Here is a 17,374-nt window from a genome sequence, read left to right on the forward strand (position 1 = left end):
CCAGTGAATTCGGGGAAAAAAGACAGATGGGAAAATATGTAGGAGAATATGTTCCGTGAACACTTCCACAAATAGGCTACCAAAAGTCAAGAGAGATGCTGTGTCACAAGGGATGCAGAAGTCACAGGAGATGCATTTTTCGACATTCCCCACCAGGAGATCTTCTGGAGCAGACAGAGAAACCTTTACTACTTGTTACCGTGGCACTGCCTCCAGACACTCATCCTATAGTTTTCCCATATTTGCAAACAAAATGGCCAGCCTCCCATGGTCACGGAATGACAGAGCCACTTCCTCAGCCTTTCCCAGCAACATGATGATGATCGCCACAAAGAATTACAATACAAGAACCATCAATGGTCTACCCTGACTTTCCCATGTACTAGTCCCACTCTCCTGCCCTTTCCCTAACTTGAAGCTCTTGGACAGCTTCAAGGAAAATGGAGAAAAAAGGGGGGGAAAAATCCTAAAACATCATACCACCCTAAAAGTTGAGTGAAATATTAAGGGCTGAATCAAGGGTGGAGTAGTTCAAATCACAACACTTGCAGAAACTACCCAGCATGCGGATTACCCCTGAGTAACTTTATTTTATATATAAATATATATATATATAAATAAATAAAGTAATTAAAAAATGGGCACCCAGCCAGAGTCACAGCTTGTCTTGTGGTGGGGAAGCAACTAAAGACAGCAAGGGGCAGAGAATGTGTCAGGAGGTGAAAGGCACACCTGTAGGAAACCAGGTGCCTTCTGCTTGCTCTTTGGCGACGGAGATCCTCCTTCTGAAGCTTGTATTTCAGACATTTCTTTTGTGACATCCTGGCTCGTGTCCCCACCAACCTGGTTTGTGTCCCCACCAACAGTAAGGCCAATCTTGGTGGCGTAGCCAACAGTAGTGCAGCCAGCCACTGCTCCTCCAGCCCTGGAGTCACTTCAGCCACTTGCGTTTCTTCACATATACGTAGTCTGAGAAGCAGCAGGGTATCAGTTCATGGACAGCAATATACCTCCTCCAAGGAGCAGATGTTCCACAACCAGAGACCTGAAGACTACTTTCTTGCTCCCCAAGTATACAGTGCCCAACCAGCAAATTACACAGTGTGTTTCCAACATAAATCTGTCACAAATGCATCCACCAGCAGATGCATTCACCCATATTACCCTCCCATTTGATCAAGAAATCAGGACCACAATTAAGTATCGCAGGGTGCTAACAGAAATTTAGTACTTCAGTTAAAACAATGATCCAATTTCTGTCACTTTACTCCAAAAACTAATGTACATCATTCATTGCATGAATTTGCTTTTCTATTTTAAAGATTTTTGCCATCTAACACAGTCTTGTTTGCAGTTAAGCAAGAGCAAAATTGATGAATGCCAACACAGCTGGATCTCAACAGCCCTTCCACTAAACTGCAGTGTAAAAATTAAGGGAGTGCCAGAGATTACTAAGAAAAATACAGCAACACACCTGTAGGTTTCCAATCAAAAGTCATCTCATGGAGGTGGAAACAATTCCAGGTGCAGAAGAAGCATGCAAAGGCAAGCACACATGGCAGAGTTTGCACTAGTCCAGCTTATCACCAAGTCACAGCTGCCTTTAATGCAATGACCTGAATTGTCATTTCTAGTTGTGGGACAGGAAAAATCAACTGACCTGAACATCTTTGCCTAAAATCCCAGAAAACACAGGAAAAAGATGACACAGAGACAGGACAAAGTGGAATGGCTTTAAACTAGAAGAGGGTAGGTTTAGGTTAGATATCAGGAGGAAATTCTTTACTGTGAGGGTGGTGAGACACTGGAACATGTTTGCCCAGAGAAGCTGTGGATGCTCCATCCCTGGAAGTGTTCAAGGCCAGGCTGGATGGGGCTTTGAGCAACCTGGTCTAGTGGCAGGTGTCCCTGCCCATGGCAGGGGGGTTGGAAAGACATGATCTTTAAGGTCCCTTCCACCCCAAACCATTCTACAATTCTATCATGAAGAGAAAAAAAAAAACAAACCCAAAAAAACCCACTATTAAAAATCCATTCTTCTTTCTTCTCCACATATTGAGCCACCTAAAGGAGTCCATGTTAGCCGGTTTCTACCACAAGCATTTATCACCCTCCTCAACTCTGAAAGCAAACTCCAAGTGATAATGCACGATCCTCCTGCAAAGCTAAACTGAGATGGATGGGGGGCAAGAGGTATAATTTAAGAGAGTTTATATTGCTCACAGTACCAAAACCACCGCATTCAGGCTGCAAGAAAGGTCACTGGTAAATTGAAGTCAGTGGAAGGCAACAAAAAATTTACAAACAACATCTCCACAGAAAAAGGAGCTAATTTGGGCATTCAGGGAAAAGAGCCCTCAGAAAGCAAGTCTGGGTATGCAAGAACCTTCCTCACCTCCGACACGAAAGCATACTTATCTTCAGAGGCCCAGAACATCTTATGATGAAGCATAGAAATTTGCATTAGTACCATGAATAGTAGCACCCAGTGCGACAGGAACCTCCTCCTTGGCAAAGTCACACATACCAACACAAAAGAACAGTGTGGAGTTATCTCCCATCTGCCAGCTGGCTTTCAGTGCAGAAGTCTCAGTAGCCAGGATCCCCCTCCAGCAAAGTGCAAAGGATTGCTGCCCTGAACTGGCTAGCCTTAAGCTTTCAGCCCTTTTGCTTATCTGCTGTTGCATTTGCAATGTAAAGACTTCACTTCTTCCCCTCCGAACACCATCATCCAATGAAAACACAGTTTCTCAAGTAGAGGAGAAACTCTTTATGTGGTTTTGTTGGAAGAACAGGACTGAGGTTTGTGTTGCATGTCATCAAGCAGACAACTGACACACAGCACTATCACTAACTTCAGTGGGCCCTTCATGGTCCAAACTCCAGCTGGGAGCTTAATGCCAAGCCAAAGGAGAAAACAGGAAAATATGAAGAAGCTCAAACTAACAGGACAGGTTGAACCTCACCCCTACTTTCTAACTTCCGACATAGACACACTTGTCATAAAACAATTCAGCAATTCAGGATCTCTAAAACAAAGATAGCCACCCTGACTGTACAGAGGTGCTATTTTTCAGAATTAGGTTCCTTGATGTTACTATTTCTTTGGTTCCACCTCCAGGGGATTTACCAAGTGCACCAAATGCCTCAGCTATTTTAGATCAGGAAAACTATGTCCTAAACATCCAACTTTCAGAACAGTCTCTTGAAAAAAAGACACACTCCCCTTCAACTGAAGGGTCTCTAAGCCCTTTTTGTTTGCTTAACGTGCCTTAGCAGTGATAAAACCACACATTTCTACCCTGCATAGCACTGAGCACTGCAGAGCAATGCATTCTCAAAGCCAACAGTGGAGCTGAGCATCTCTGCCCATGTCCCGTACAAAATGCTTCCTGCCACGATAGCTCTGCTCCCTTACTCTGTGTCACCATGATGCTTCTGTCACAATCTCTCCACATACTCCCTGTGTTCACGGACACTTCCCCTCTGCAGCTTCAAGCTCCATTCATGTCTCAATTCATTCTCCAAAGCATCATCCCAAGCACCACACAGACAGCAAGCAGCATACATGGGTAATCTAGACCAGGACACGTACTAACTGTTTGACTGGATTATACCAAAAAAACAGGCAAGTCTGTGAATTTTCCTGTTTTCCTTGAGGACATTGAGATACTAAGTCTTTAGGTGCTTCCTGAACACATTCATTGATAGTTGGACAGAAGAGAAAATCAGCAAACTGTACTCTTCTCTGATGTGGTTAACTCAGCCAGCCTACTAAAAGGCAGAAAGACACCAACAGGAGAAAGCTTTAAAAGAAGTGAGAGACTTCCAACTACCATTAAAAAAAAAAAAATATCCATTTCTGCAAACAACTTAATGGCGCTCCTCTGTTCCCACTTTCATACTTGTACCCCAAACATTGTATTTATATTTCATTTTCTTGTTCACCTAGTAGAAAAACAACCCATTCCTCAGGCTTGCAGCTATTTACACACTTGGTTAGGGCTAAGCTGAACCCTCAAACCTATCACTGAAGGTTTCAGGTGCTCCTAGCTCTGGGCTGCAGTCACCATGTAGCAAAGCATCAGCGACAGAGGCTTTGCATTCCACATCACAGACAACAGTGCTGTCCAAAAGGAACCACATTCCACCCTGCTGCACCAACCAAGGTCCCACTATATCCTGATGCCTGGCACTCAGCCTCTTCAGCTGGGATTGCAAGCAAAATTCATTCAACCCAAGCAAGAGCAGCAAGCTGCCTTGCAGAGCTCAGACTACATCCCATCATCTACCTAAAATCTACGTGTTTGGTTTTGTGGTGGTTTTTTTTTTTTTTTCCCCCTAAGTCTTTTTATTATTATTATTATTTCTGGTAGGATTTTGTTTTGAATCAATCAGGCTCTGGAACTGGCTCACCACACAGACACCAGCATACCAGTGCCAAAATGTTGCATAGGGCTGAAGTCCATGGATCCACTTAAAAGAGAGTGGAGCCCTGACTTTTATTGGCTTAGAATGATGCAAAAAGGCATCTTTGGGCTGCAGCTCTGCGATGCATTAGCTCTGACAAGAGAGATAACTCAAGACCTCCCCACACTGCTTCTTCCCTGCCCCACACCATGGCTGGCTCTCCTCTCTCTTGCTAATATAGCAGCCAGCAGCTCGTGCTGTAAATCAGATCAATGAAACATTCAGTTAAAAATAACAGCCAAAAACTCCTCCATTGCAGGAGAGCCTTTAGTATTACAAATGATGCACGTTACTAAAAAAAGCAAGCTGAGTTGAGAGTGATTTCTGAGAAGGCAGCAAAAAACCAGCACCAAGCGCAGCCAGCGGACCAAAAGCTGGGCTCCTCCAAGCATTGCTGGATCACCAGATAACCCTGATAGTGGGAAAACAGGTGTCAATACCCCCAGCTAGTGGCTACCTAGATCAAAGATGTTGGCTGGCTCCTATCCTGGACCTGTGTGGTGATGCTGCAGAGGCAGGACATACAGAGGACACTACCACTCTCTGCTTGCAAGCTACTCTTTGTGCATCTCCTTTCCCAGTGGGCTGCGTTACTCCTGCCTCGTGGCTGAGAGCAAGGGGGAAGATGATGGGATGCAGCTTCTGGGGTCAAGAAACAGCTTCCTTGTGGTGAGCACAAGCATTTGGCCTGTAGTGCTTACTGAAACTGTGAGAGAAAAGAAATATCCTTGAGGGGTTTTATTCTTTTTATGATTGATGCTGGGAAGCATGAGGGATTTTGAGGTTAGTTGTTAGGGTTTTTTCCCCTTTTCATCTGATCTTAGCAACTTTCATCTAAGCACACTCTAAACAAATAACCAGTTGTCTTCATCCTGCAATCCAGATGCATGTTGCCATGCTCACACCAGACCTGTGCTTTACCCACAGCAGCCAGGTCCATCAGCAGGAGGATCTGCAACAGGACAACGAACCACTGCATCTTGCCTCCCATTTCCAGCACTGGGATGTAATCCAGCTACAGCAACCGTGGCTTTTAACGCCTTTTACAAACATCTAACTCATCCTGTACTAATCCTTCAGAGCAGCTACTCCTTCATTTTACCCCTGGAAAGACCAAGCTAAAATATTTGTCGGGCTAAACACAAAACCCTACAGCTCTAGGCAGTTGTTCAGGACAGAGGAGTTGCTGTTACACAGTTCTCTGATATAGTACAGCAGTATAACACCATCCTTGCAATAAAAGTACAGAATGAGCTTCTAAAGATGCCCTTCTAAACTAGGTATTTCTAAGTGAATTTAGTTTCATGACAAATTCTTTTGCTTAGTTGTCACTTTTTTTTTTTTTTTTTTTTTTTTTTTAGGGAGTGAGAGGGCAGACAGGGGCTTTTTCTCAAGCTCAGCATTAAATTAAGAGAGACCCAACAATACATTGAAAATGCACTCTTAAGGCATGGCACACGGCATATTTCAAACAAATGCAGCTGAACACCTCCAAATTATTGAAAGCTATTTCAACAAGGTGGTTCAATTACTTGAGACATTCACGCAACTTATAGGAAGTTGAACCTCTTGCATGGAGAAACTCACCAGCATGGAAAGCTGTCAACAACCCCACGGTCCACATCTCCTCAGTCTTCCTAGGCTCCAAAGGACTTCCCAAAACTGTCCTTGTGGGACATCAGGCTTCCTTCAGGAACTACTGCCCTGAAACACCCTTGCTGTGAGCTGAGATTTGCTTCCAGCCTCTCAGCTGGCTCTGATGCTGATCATTATCTCCTCGCTTCCTTTTACTCTCCAATAAATTTTAAGTTAAGCAAGTCAGGAATGAACCTTCTTGTCTTGCGCTGGCACATCTTCCAGCTCACAATACCTATATCCTACAGCAATGCACAAACTCAATGATTACCAGCTGGACCTTCAAGAGCAGGACACGTGTTTGTGCGGCTCTAGTCTGTCTACATGCAAGCAAAAGGTTTTCGATGGGGGCTTCAAGCTCAGTCCCTTCTCCATCACTCCTCTGGCACGCTGCCATACACCTCCAAAAAGCTCTGCTTCAGCCCACCATGACAGGCCACAGCTCATTATTTTAGTGAGAGCTTGCAGACACAGTCTCTCAGTGACTATTCCAAACCATGTCCAGATATCCCCAGAAGTCTTTAGTACTGAAAAAGCAAACCATGGAGGTGTGAATTAATACATATGTTGTCCACATCTCAGCCACCACAAATCACAACCACTGAACAAGACCTGATATGCATTATTTTAGTTGACCTTTGACTACAATGGAGCCAAAGCAAGATGAATCCAGCCCATAAATACTTCTGACTCAGCCAGCATGCGCAGACTGAAGAAGCTCAGACCTCAAACCTTGAAGGTAAGCACAGCACAGCACTAAATCCCCACAGGTGTTTCACATTAAATAGACAGGAGGGAGGTGTTAACACTGAAGCGATGCTCTGCAATTCAGGCAATCTGTGTTCAATTGCCAGGCTTCCACACACTCTGTAATGCAGCATTGCGTTATCTAGGAAAATTAAAAGACAAGGCACAGGCACCTCACCTGCCTCCAAAGTGTCCTAGTGCTGCAAAATGCATAGGAAAGACTCCTGGTTAAATGGGGTGTTATTCTGCTTTAGTACAGCCCAGCAAGAAATGGACTTGCATCATTTTAATTTTTAACCTTCACGTAGATTCAATTAAGAAAATGTAAGTCACAAACATAAAAAGATACAATTATAATCAAGGTGGCAAGAAAGTGGTACTGTGTTTATCACTGGAACATTTTGGGAGTTATCCTGAACGAGTTCATACCATTGATCAAAGCATTTCTTTGCATCAGCCTGCTGCAGTAGGCAGATAAAACATAGCTGCACTGTGTGCATAAAATGTCTTCAGATACATAAATCTTAGCAAAGTGGCTTATTATTTTGAGGCAAAACCAGAAAGAATTACACATTGCATTAAATATTTTCTTCTCTGTCCTCTTCTCAACAGTCTGAAAGATCAATTAAAGTGCTTTTCAATAAAACAGGAAGAGAAGCGCTTTCCCTAAATAAATAAATAAATAATGAAGCCACACTTTGCTTTTAGTATGATTTCTAAAGAAAACAAGTGTAATGACTTCAAGATTCCCACAGTGAAAAAGAAGAAAATGTGGAGGGTTTAATCATCCACTTATAAGATAACAAAATAGATTTCTCAGGTTTTAAAAGTCTCTTGCAAAATTTTAAGCATTCATACACAAATATTGGTAACATGCTGCAGCAACCTGAATAGTTTCCCCTGCCCTTGCACAGGAATATGTGCAAGTCCCTCCTCTGCACTAACGTACACCCATTTACGATTTCCACCACTTTTCTCTATGCAAAGAGATCAAAATAAAACCACAAGCAATCATGCTGTGGCTTTTAACAGCTTCCTCCTCCCTCTTATGAAGGTCTTGCTGTCCTCCATATCAGCAAGCTCTCTGTCCAACTACACTGCAACATCTGGAAGCATCAGCATGAGCTCTCTGCACGCTGACCAGTACTGTGACTCACAGCCAAAGCCTCAGCACTGAGAGAGCATCACCGAGTTTAACTGGTCTCCCAGTTATCAACTGTAAAAGGAACTGTGGGAAAGTGGAGAAAGACCATCCCACCAAGCAAACTCAAGAGCTACTTTCTTCTCAGACTGACCTATATCGCGTCTTCACAAGACAAGGGAGAAACTATTCCCATCAAAACCCCATCTTCTCAGTTTCCAAGCAACACATTTATTACAATGAGAATGGTGAAACAATGGAACAGGTTGCTCAGACAGGAGGTACATACCCTATCCCTGGAAGTGTTCAAGGTCAGGTCGGACAGGGCTCTGAGCAACCTGATCTAGTTGAAGACTTCTCTGCTTATTGCAGGCATGTTGGACAAGATGACCTTTAAAGGTCATTGCTTTAAAGGCCATCCCTTCCAACCCAAACTATTGTATGATTCTCAGTTCTTAAAGAGCAGCAAATCATTAAACCACCACGCTGAGATGAACCCAGAGGACCTTTCCAAGCTGTGCTGCTGGACAGCAATTTGGTGGAATTATATCTCCTCCCTCCCACAGCATTGCAGAAGCAGTCAAGTGCTCTTCCACTTTGCCCAGCCAATGCCAAGATGTTGGGCTCACTTCCAGCAATGCAGTCTGGAAAGGAAATCTCAGCTGTGGGCAAAGCTGTGACAGGGCACAATCACAGAATCATAGATCTGTTTAGGTTCAAAAAAAACCTTTAAGATCATCAAGTCTAATCATTAACCTGGCCCTATGAGGTCCACCACCAAACCATGTCCCTAAGTACCACATCTGCAGGTCTTTTAAATACCTCCAGGGATGGTCACTCAACCACTTCCCTGGGCAGCCTGTTCCAGGGCTTCACAACCTTTTTGGATAAGAATTTTTTCCTAATATCCAATCTAAACCTCCTCTGGTGTAATTTGAGGCCATTTGCTCTCATCCTATCATTCATTACTTACGAGACTGACACTCGCCTTGCTACAACCTCCTTTCACGTAGTTGTAGAGAGCCATAAAGTCCCCCCTCAACCCCCTTTTCTCCAGGCTGAACAACCCCAGTTACCTCAGCCACTCCTCAAAAGACTTGTGCTTTAGACCCTTCACCAGCTTCGTTGCCTTTCTTTAGACATGCTCCCACACCTCAATGTCTGTCTTCCAGTGAAGGGCCAGTTTCTCTGGGACAATGCTCTTGGAAACAGTGTCAAAGGCTTTACTAAAGTTCAGAGACAATACCCACAGCCTTTCCCTCATCCACCAGGCAGGTCATCTTGTTATTGTAGGAGGTCACGTTGGTCAAGCAGGACCCGCTTTGCATAAGCCCATGCTGGCTGGGCCTACCCACTTGGTGTTGCTTCCAAACAAAAGGAGAGTGCAGTTGATCCCCTCATCCAGATCACTGATAAAAATATTAAGCAGGTCTGGCCCCAGCACTGAGCCCTGGGGAGCACCACTTGTGACCAGCCACCAACTGATTTAACTCCGTTCCCCACCACTCTTCGGGCTCAGCCACCCAGCCAGCTGTTTACCCAGCGCAGAGCACACCCATCCAAGCCATGAGCAGCCGGCTTCTCTGGGAGAATGCTGTGGGAGATGGTGTCAGAGGCTTTACTATAGTCCATATAGACAACATCCACAGCCTTCCCCTCATCTGTTCAGGCAGGTCATCTTGTCATAGAAGGAGGTCAGGTTAGTCAAGCAGGACCTGCCTTTCATAAGCCCATGCTGGCTGGGCCTGGTCACCTCCTTCTCCTGTACGTGCCGAATGAAGGCACTCTGGATGATCTGCTCCATACCCTTCCCTGCCATGGAGGTCAGGCTGACAGGCCTGCAGTTCCCCAGATCCTCCTTCCTACCCTTCTAGATGGGTGTCACACAGACTAGCCTCCAGTCTTCTGGGACCTCCCCACTCAGCCAGCACTGCTGATAAATGACTGGATTTGGCTTGATGAGCACTTCCACCAGCTCCCTCAGTACCCTCGGGTAGATCCCACCTGGCCCCATAGACTTGTGTGCGTTATTGTGCTGTATCAGGTCACTCATCACTTCCCCCTGGATTACGGGAGCTTCATTCTGTTCCCTGTCTCTGTCTTCCAGCTCAGCAGGCTGGGCAAGCTGAGAAAAAACTGGTCTTACTACTAAAGACTGGTGCAAAGGCGGCATTAGGGACCATTCTCCTCACCCTTTGTCACTATGTTACCCCCCGCATCCAATCCAGGATGGAGATTCTCATTAGCTCTCCTTTTGTTGCTGATGTATTTATACAAACTTTTCTTACTGTCTTCTATGGCAGTAGCCGGAGTAAGTTCCAGCTGGGCTTTGGCACTACTCATGTTCTCCCCGCATAACCTCACAACATCCTTACAGCCCCCCTGAGCTGCCTCCCCTTCTTCCAACGGTCACGAACTCTCCTTTTTCCCCTGAGTTCCAGCCAAAGCTCTCTCTTCAGCCAGGCTGGTCTCCTTCCCTGCCCGCTCGCCCTCCCACACGTGGGGACAGCCTGCGCCTGCACCTCTGACATCTCCTCCTTGAGGGACGCTCAGCCTTCCTGGAGCCCTTGGCCCTTCAGCGCTGCCTCCCAAGGGACTCTGTCAGCCAGGCTCCTAGACAGCCCAACGCCTGCCCTGGAGAAGCCCAAGCCGGCAGTTCTGCTGACCCCACTCCTGACTTCTCCGGGAAATGGAAACTCCAGCGTTTTGTGGTCGCTGTGCCCAAGGTGGCCGCCAACCATCACATCACCCACCAGGCCGCCTCTGCTCACGAGCAACACCTCCACGGGCGCCTTCCCTGGCTGGCCCACTCACCCGCTGGGTCAGGGAGCTCTTACACACACTCCAGGGGTCTCCTAGACCCTTTCCTCTCCGCTGCACTGTACTTCCAGCAGACACCTGCTAAGTTCAAGTCCCTCACGACATCCAGGGCTAGCGATTGTGAGACTTCTTGTAGAGTATTTCATCTGCCTCTTCATCCTGGTTGGGTGGTCTGCAGCAGACTCCCACCAGGATACCTGCCTGGTTGGCCTTGTCCCTGACTCCTACCATAAACACTCGACCCTATCGTCACCATCATTAAGCTCCAGACAGTCAAAACACTCCCTAACATACAGGGCTGCTGCGCCGCCTCTCCCTCCTTGCCCATCCCTTCAGAAGGGTTTACAGCCATCCCCTGCAGCGCGCCAGTGTTTTAGTGACAGCAACTATGCCAACATTTTCCAGCTGCACAATGTCTTCCAGCTGCTCCTGTCCGATGCCTCATGCTGTGTGCCTTGATGCAGATGCACTTTGGTGGGGCTATTGATCCTGCCACCTTTTGCTGGGGGAAGAAGCCCCAATTCCTACCTGACCATTCTCAGGCACTTCTATGGTTTCCAACACATCAGTAACCCCTGTGAATTTTCTGCCACACAGATCTCCATCCTCTACCACAACCAAGACATCAGACTGAAGGAACTCACTAGCACATTGTCCCTCAAACATTGGCATGCCGTCCCCAGGCATATCTCTTTCGAGCCTGGTTTTATCCCTTTCACCCTTCAAATCTAGTTTAAATCTCTTTCCATGAATGCTGCAAACTCCTGTGCAAAGGTCCTTTTCCTGCTTTGAGACAGGTATACCTCATCTGTTACCAGTAGGCCTGGTATTGTGTAAACTGGCCAGTGATCAAAAAAACCCAAAATTCAGCCAGTAACACCAGGCTTGGAGCCAGGTATTGATCTGCTGCCTCTTCCTGTTTCTTCCCTCATTGTTCCCTGCAACTGGAAGGATAGAGTAGAACACTGCTTGTGCTCCTGATCCCTTAACCAGTCATTCTCACACCAAAATGTAAAAGAGCTGACAGGAGAGAGAAATCACTGTCCTACTCAATTGAAACCTGAAGGAAGTAACTTGCAATACTAAAAAAAAAAAAAACCTAAAAAAAATCAAAAACAGCACACAAAAAAAAAACCACCAAACCCAAACCCTAAAAAATAAAATCAAAAGCTAAGAGGCAAATAATTCATGTAGGCAATATGCAGTGCCCATACTCTACCCGAATTGTTTAAATTGAAGGTTCATGGTTTAATCAGAACCACTGTAAAAAGAAAAGCTAGGGTCATAAGTACAAGATTTATCTTCAGTAAACAAAACAGGTTTCTCAGTAAGGCATTTTCATTTGAAATATAAAAAAAACAAGTTGCAGTTTGTCAACGGACCAGTAAGGGGAGTTGGTGCCTAGAGCTTTGAGTCAACCACCCATATGCAGTGTTGGGTGGAGAAAACTCAAATAAATATAATTCTGAGGTAGTGACATTGAGAAAACATTGATGACTGCCAGAAGATGCTAGAGGAAGATGGACAGAGAGCACCATGTCCAGAAAACCCACCGACCTGGAAAAGAGAGAGGGCTTGAGTGATACTACAGTGGGGGGGTGGGGAAAGGTCATGTTTTTGCTTGGAAATCAGTCTTCCTCTCCCTGCAAGACTTAATGGAGAATATGTGATGGAGAGCACTTGGAAGGAGGAAGGCAAAGGACAACTGAAATCAGTCAATATCGAGCCTGGAATAAGAAAATAAGGACTACATCTCAATGCATATGAGTACAATATTCTGACAGTAGCATGTTTCCCAGAAAAGACTTGGGCCAATTTTTCCAGAGGCCATGAGGAGACATCTAGGAGGGTAGCAGATGCCTGGGAGAAGACTTCAGAAAACAGCTAATCAGCCACCTTATCACCGAGCCACAGCACTAGAAACAAATAGCAAAAAATACAAATAAAGATTTACTTTTAAAAGAAAGAAAGAGAAAAAAAAAAAAAAACCACAACACTATAATCCTCTTGCAAGGAGTGGGATTTAATAATATTATACAGTAACTAAAGAAAATGCCAGCAGTAGGAACTCATTAAGTATTGTATGGGGAACAGCAGCAAAATCACTACTGCGTCTACAGCCATGCTGGGCTCGTCAACAGAAACAGGGCTGCCACCGGCTATGGGGCCGTGGGGAGGTGCACTCAAATACTTAAGTTCCTCTTTCCTGTTAATCTCATTAACCTCGTATTTACTCTGTTGTTGGTGATTACTCAGGATGTTAATAGGCATACTTTCTGCATACTATTTACTGAATGTTACAAATCTGTTTAGCTCTGTACATGAAACAGGGCACGAACATGCCAATGCTCCCCATGCTATGGAAAACAGACAATTAAATCCTTTTTAAGGACGTGTTTCAAAGATCATGAGTTCTTGAATAAGAATTAAGTGTAAGATAATCAATTGATTCAGATAAATATATAAAAGCCTTCCTTTTTTCTAATTCTAGGATTCTACGAAGGAGAAACAGATACCAAGCCAAAAATACCCAAGAGAAGACTTATTTCCTACTATTAAGCTGGAGTATATGAAACTACTATTCTAACCACGATACAAATTACCGTTAACAGTATTCCAGGTGGGAAAAACAGATGTAGTTTAAGAAAACCATTTCTGCTGATAAAAAAACGCTATAGGTTTTACAGACACAGTCTGTTACACCTTGAAAACTGGTACTTTCCCTGACCATCTGTTCCTAGCAGAGCATACCCATTAATACTCGCTTTGGCCAGAAAGCCCAACTCAATGTCAATACACTGTGAGTGTGGGACATCCCAGAGCTTAATGAACCAGCCAAGTCAGGAAAGATCAGCTGTTAGGGGAAGAATTTGGATGGAGCTCACCCAATATTGATCAGTTAAAACAAGGAAACCACCACAAGAGCAGAAGATGCCATCCAGAGGTGAACATACGCAAGCACTGAGCCCACAGCATTCCTGCACACCCAAGTCTAGAGGGTGGGTCTACAAAATAGAGCATCACCTCCAACAAGTTTAAGGGATACGGAGTTGGGGAAAAAGAAGAAAAAAAAAAAAAACACAAAACAAAATAACGTGGAACAGGAAGGATTATCAAAAGAAAGAAAACAGAAAAAAAATCTCACCCACAATTTTATTTCCTTGAGCTGTGGATCCACTAGTTCACCACCACGCAGCAATAGCCTAACAGACCCAAGGCCCGTCTCAGCAGTATCGTCTCTGTTCAGGTAAAAGGAAAATAAATAAAAATCAAAAGTGAAAAGTTCATACAGGTTTTTATCTGCTCTGTTTCCCCCAGTCTGAAGTGCAGGCATTCCCAAGACCGAGGTTTTAGCTGTATCTTTAGCTTTGACTGCCTTTGGTAGTTTTAACACCATGTGAATTTGTTAAAGAAAAATATATGTATTAGGCAAGCTTTGCTTTTGGTCTACACAGTATCTCCTGACAAGGTAAAACATACATAAAACCACCTACCACTTTCAGGGTTCAAAAATTAGGGGATGCTCAGTGAAATACAGCAACTAATTTTCATCTTCTGCAATTCGTGATTTCATGTAACTGTCACTACCCCCTGCTTAGTGGTCTCACATTTTATATTCACTCTTAGCCACTTCAGCAGGATATGTCACCATTTTTCCTACATCCCCAACAAAAAGAAAACCCATGCAACTAAAGGGATGGCTGAGCTAGAAGCATGCAACTGGGACAACCAAGTGGACTCAGCACAGCAGAGTAAAATCTTTGCTAGGATAGTGTAACACAAAGCTACACAAAGGACTCATACCTTTTTAACACCAGCCGATCTGTTATAAAGCAGTTACCAGAAGACTGAAAAATAATTGTGGTATCTTTATAACTGATTTTTAATTAAAATACATAGAAAGAGGAAAAAAAATAAATTTTTACTTTGGGGAAGATTATTCGTACAAGAGTGCATGTGCACATGCTGTGTATAGAGCAACAGACAGATATATTCATATAGAAAAATACACAACTGCATATTTTAGAAGAACATCTGTAAAGATCCAATAGCTTAGACAACTCTGAAGACTCTAGTTAATGATGTTAAAATGCATGTACGGGAAGTGGGTTTATTACAACTCAAATTTTTTGTCCCAAATTTGGAAACCGATGCTTCAAAAGGTATTTAACATGCTTTTAATGCAATTTATCATGCCTTAATAAAAAATAAAATAGGAAATAAGAAAAATTATGGCTTAGGCAACTCAGGTAGAGGCACTTTTACGCTGTATAAAAAAAGGACATACAAGTATTACGCTGTTTTTACAGCAATTATTCCTCAAAGAAAATACTTTAATCAAACTGTTGAAAATTTTGGTTGGTTGGTTTGTTTTAAGAAGGAGAAGCATCATCATGCAGGACTCAGTCTTCCAGACTTATCAACAAAGCATTCTAATCCCTCCTTGGGATGGGAGAGCAGAGAATGTCAGATCACATGGGATGACACTGGGGCTGGAGAGAGCAGCAAAGGATGCTCAAAGAGCTCCTGCCCTGAGTTTTCGTACCCTTAGAAAAATCACACAATTACCCATTCTTCTTCTTTGATGAACACAATGTACTACAACACCCTCAGAAGCCAACAGCAGAAGCTCCAACACATGAAAACAAAAAAACCTTCAAAACCTTTAAGTTAAATCACAGCAGTCGGCACCAGCTTTTGATGACAGGGTAAGACAGACGTTTCAACTTTAGGATGCTGCCCAGCAACATCTTGTCATGCTACATCACACAGTGCTCCTTCCTTGTTATTTTCTCTGGCCAAAGGTCAAAATTAATCTTCCCAAGGGACAAGCCTTCCTATAGAAAGAGTGATGAAACTCCCACATCCAACTGCCTCATGAACAATCCACATCTCCGTTGTGAGGACCTTCCAAACATCAAGCCATGCTGTGATTTCTCAAGGAGGCAACCTTCCCTCTTTGTAATCACACAAAGCACTTGCACTTTACCACAGAGACGCAGGACACCTTGTACAGATCCCATTCCTCCTCTAACACAGCTAAGGAGGCATCAATATGAAGTACCACTGTCTACTGGATCACATCTACACATTGAAAACCAAACAGAAAGTCTATGTTTCAACGTCCAACAGTCTTGGGAGCATATTTTCTGGGTTTTGTGGGACACTGGTTTTTGAGGAGTTTTTTTTTTTGTTTCTTTGTTTTTAATCTATTAGAAAATCATAAATCTATTAGATTAAAATCTAATAGAAAAACAACCTATTGTAAAGCAGAGGTAACGGCTTGGTATACAGCTAAATTACACATCAACCTGCTCTAGCACCAGGACTGCACTTTCCCCTTCTCTGATGCACGCTCCATCTCAGCACGTTCAAAGGTCCCAGCAAATTGCAAGCAGCAGAGGATCCCTCCAGCCCTGCCATCACGTCCCCAGGAAAGTCACTCCTTAACAACATGTATTGCTTTCCATGTGTTACCAAGTTCCCATAATTAATTCAAAGAGCAAAACTGAGGGAGTTATAGAGAACAATGCTGACAGCTGCAGTTAACTACTTTCATCTGATCAATTAACCCTTGAATTTGTAAGGGAAAAAAAAAAACCCAACAACCAATATTAACGTGACTTTGTGCAATTTAAGGTGGGTGGGACAGGGAAGTCAGAAATCTTGCCTCAAACAATCTCACATGGAGCAATCTTGCTCCAAATGAAAACAACATTATTTGTCCAGCACAGAGAATCCAGAACTGAAATCTCGGGATGCTTACTGCCTCTAAGGTAAGGGCTTCTACCACCTTCATGAGGCCTTGGGTCAAACATTTTTAAACTGCCTCTACAAGCAAAAATCAGTAACTGTTTTAGTTTTTCACAAGTTAAGCCATGACACATCCCACCCTGCCAAGTGGGAACTTGGGTCCTTAAGCAGAGAAACATGGTGGCCCAGTTCTACAGAAGTATCAATATTATGCCCATCTCTCAGAGCACCCAATGGTGCAGGCAGCCCTAGGAGGATGCAAACCAATATTGAAGTTATCTACATGCACTACATTGCACATGAGACTGCTTCACGACCCATCTTCTCCTTATCTCATCCTCCCACCCTTCCCATCCCATGGAAGTATCTGTTTTCTTCTCCGAATCGATCCTGTCAGGCTGTTTCTCCACAGCAGGGTCTCTCCTGCTGGACACCACACAGGACTGCAAGAGGGACATGATCTTTGGTTGGCATCTGTAGAAACGGTGCCACTATAGGGAGGAATTAATGACAACTCTGCGACCTGCAGGTTTTGTGTTGGGTTTTTTTAAGCCATCGTGTATATAACTCACATGATGTCAGTACAAGAATATCACACTAAAGATCTGGAACGTAAGGGGCGGGTTCTCCTCGTTTCTATGGTTATAAGCAATTTTAATGACCAACCTAAATAAAAAATCTGGAAGAGAGAGAGAAAGTAGGAAGGAGTGAGGTAGGCGTTTAATTTTGATTGACAAGACATAGCATAACTAGTTAAGATCTGTCAAATGCCTGCTGAGGATCACAAATCCTCAGCACATTGTATGG

At 44.0% G+C, this 17,374-nt stretch overlaps 1 protein-coding gene across 7 annotated transcripts in view; it reads right to left on the reverse strand.

Moving 5' to 3' along the window:
* TSNARE1 (t-SNARE domain containing 1) overlaps positions 1-17,374 on the reverse strand; it is a 506,791-nt gene that overhangs the window by 476,360 nt on the left and 13,057 nt on the right. For 5 of the 7 annotated variants that reach the window (XM_040587253.1, XM_040587255.1, XM_040587249.1 and 2 more), the window contains exon 2: positions 13,963-14,052. The exons of 1 other annotated variant lie outside the window; for it this stretch is intronic. The gene's annotated coding sequence lies outside the window, so the exon portion shown is untranslated. Of the gene's footprint in view, positions 1-13,958; positions 14,053-17,374 lie in introns of all 7 variants that reach the window. One more of the 7 variants, XM_040587251.1, reaches the window with a different exon arrangement.

The sequence above is a fragment of the Falco naumanni genome, chromosome 3 (genome assembly GCF_017639655.2).
Source record: "Falco naumanni isolate bFalNau1 chromosome 3, bFalNau1.pat, whole genome shotgun sequence".
Lineage (NCBI taxonomy): Eukaryota > Metazoa > Chordata > Aves > Falconiformes > Falconidae > Falco > Falco naumanni.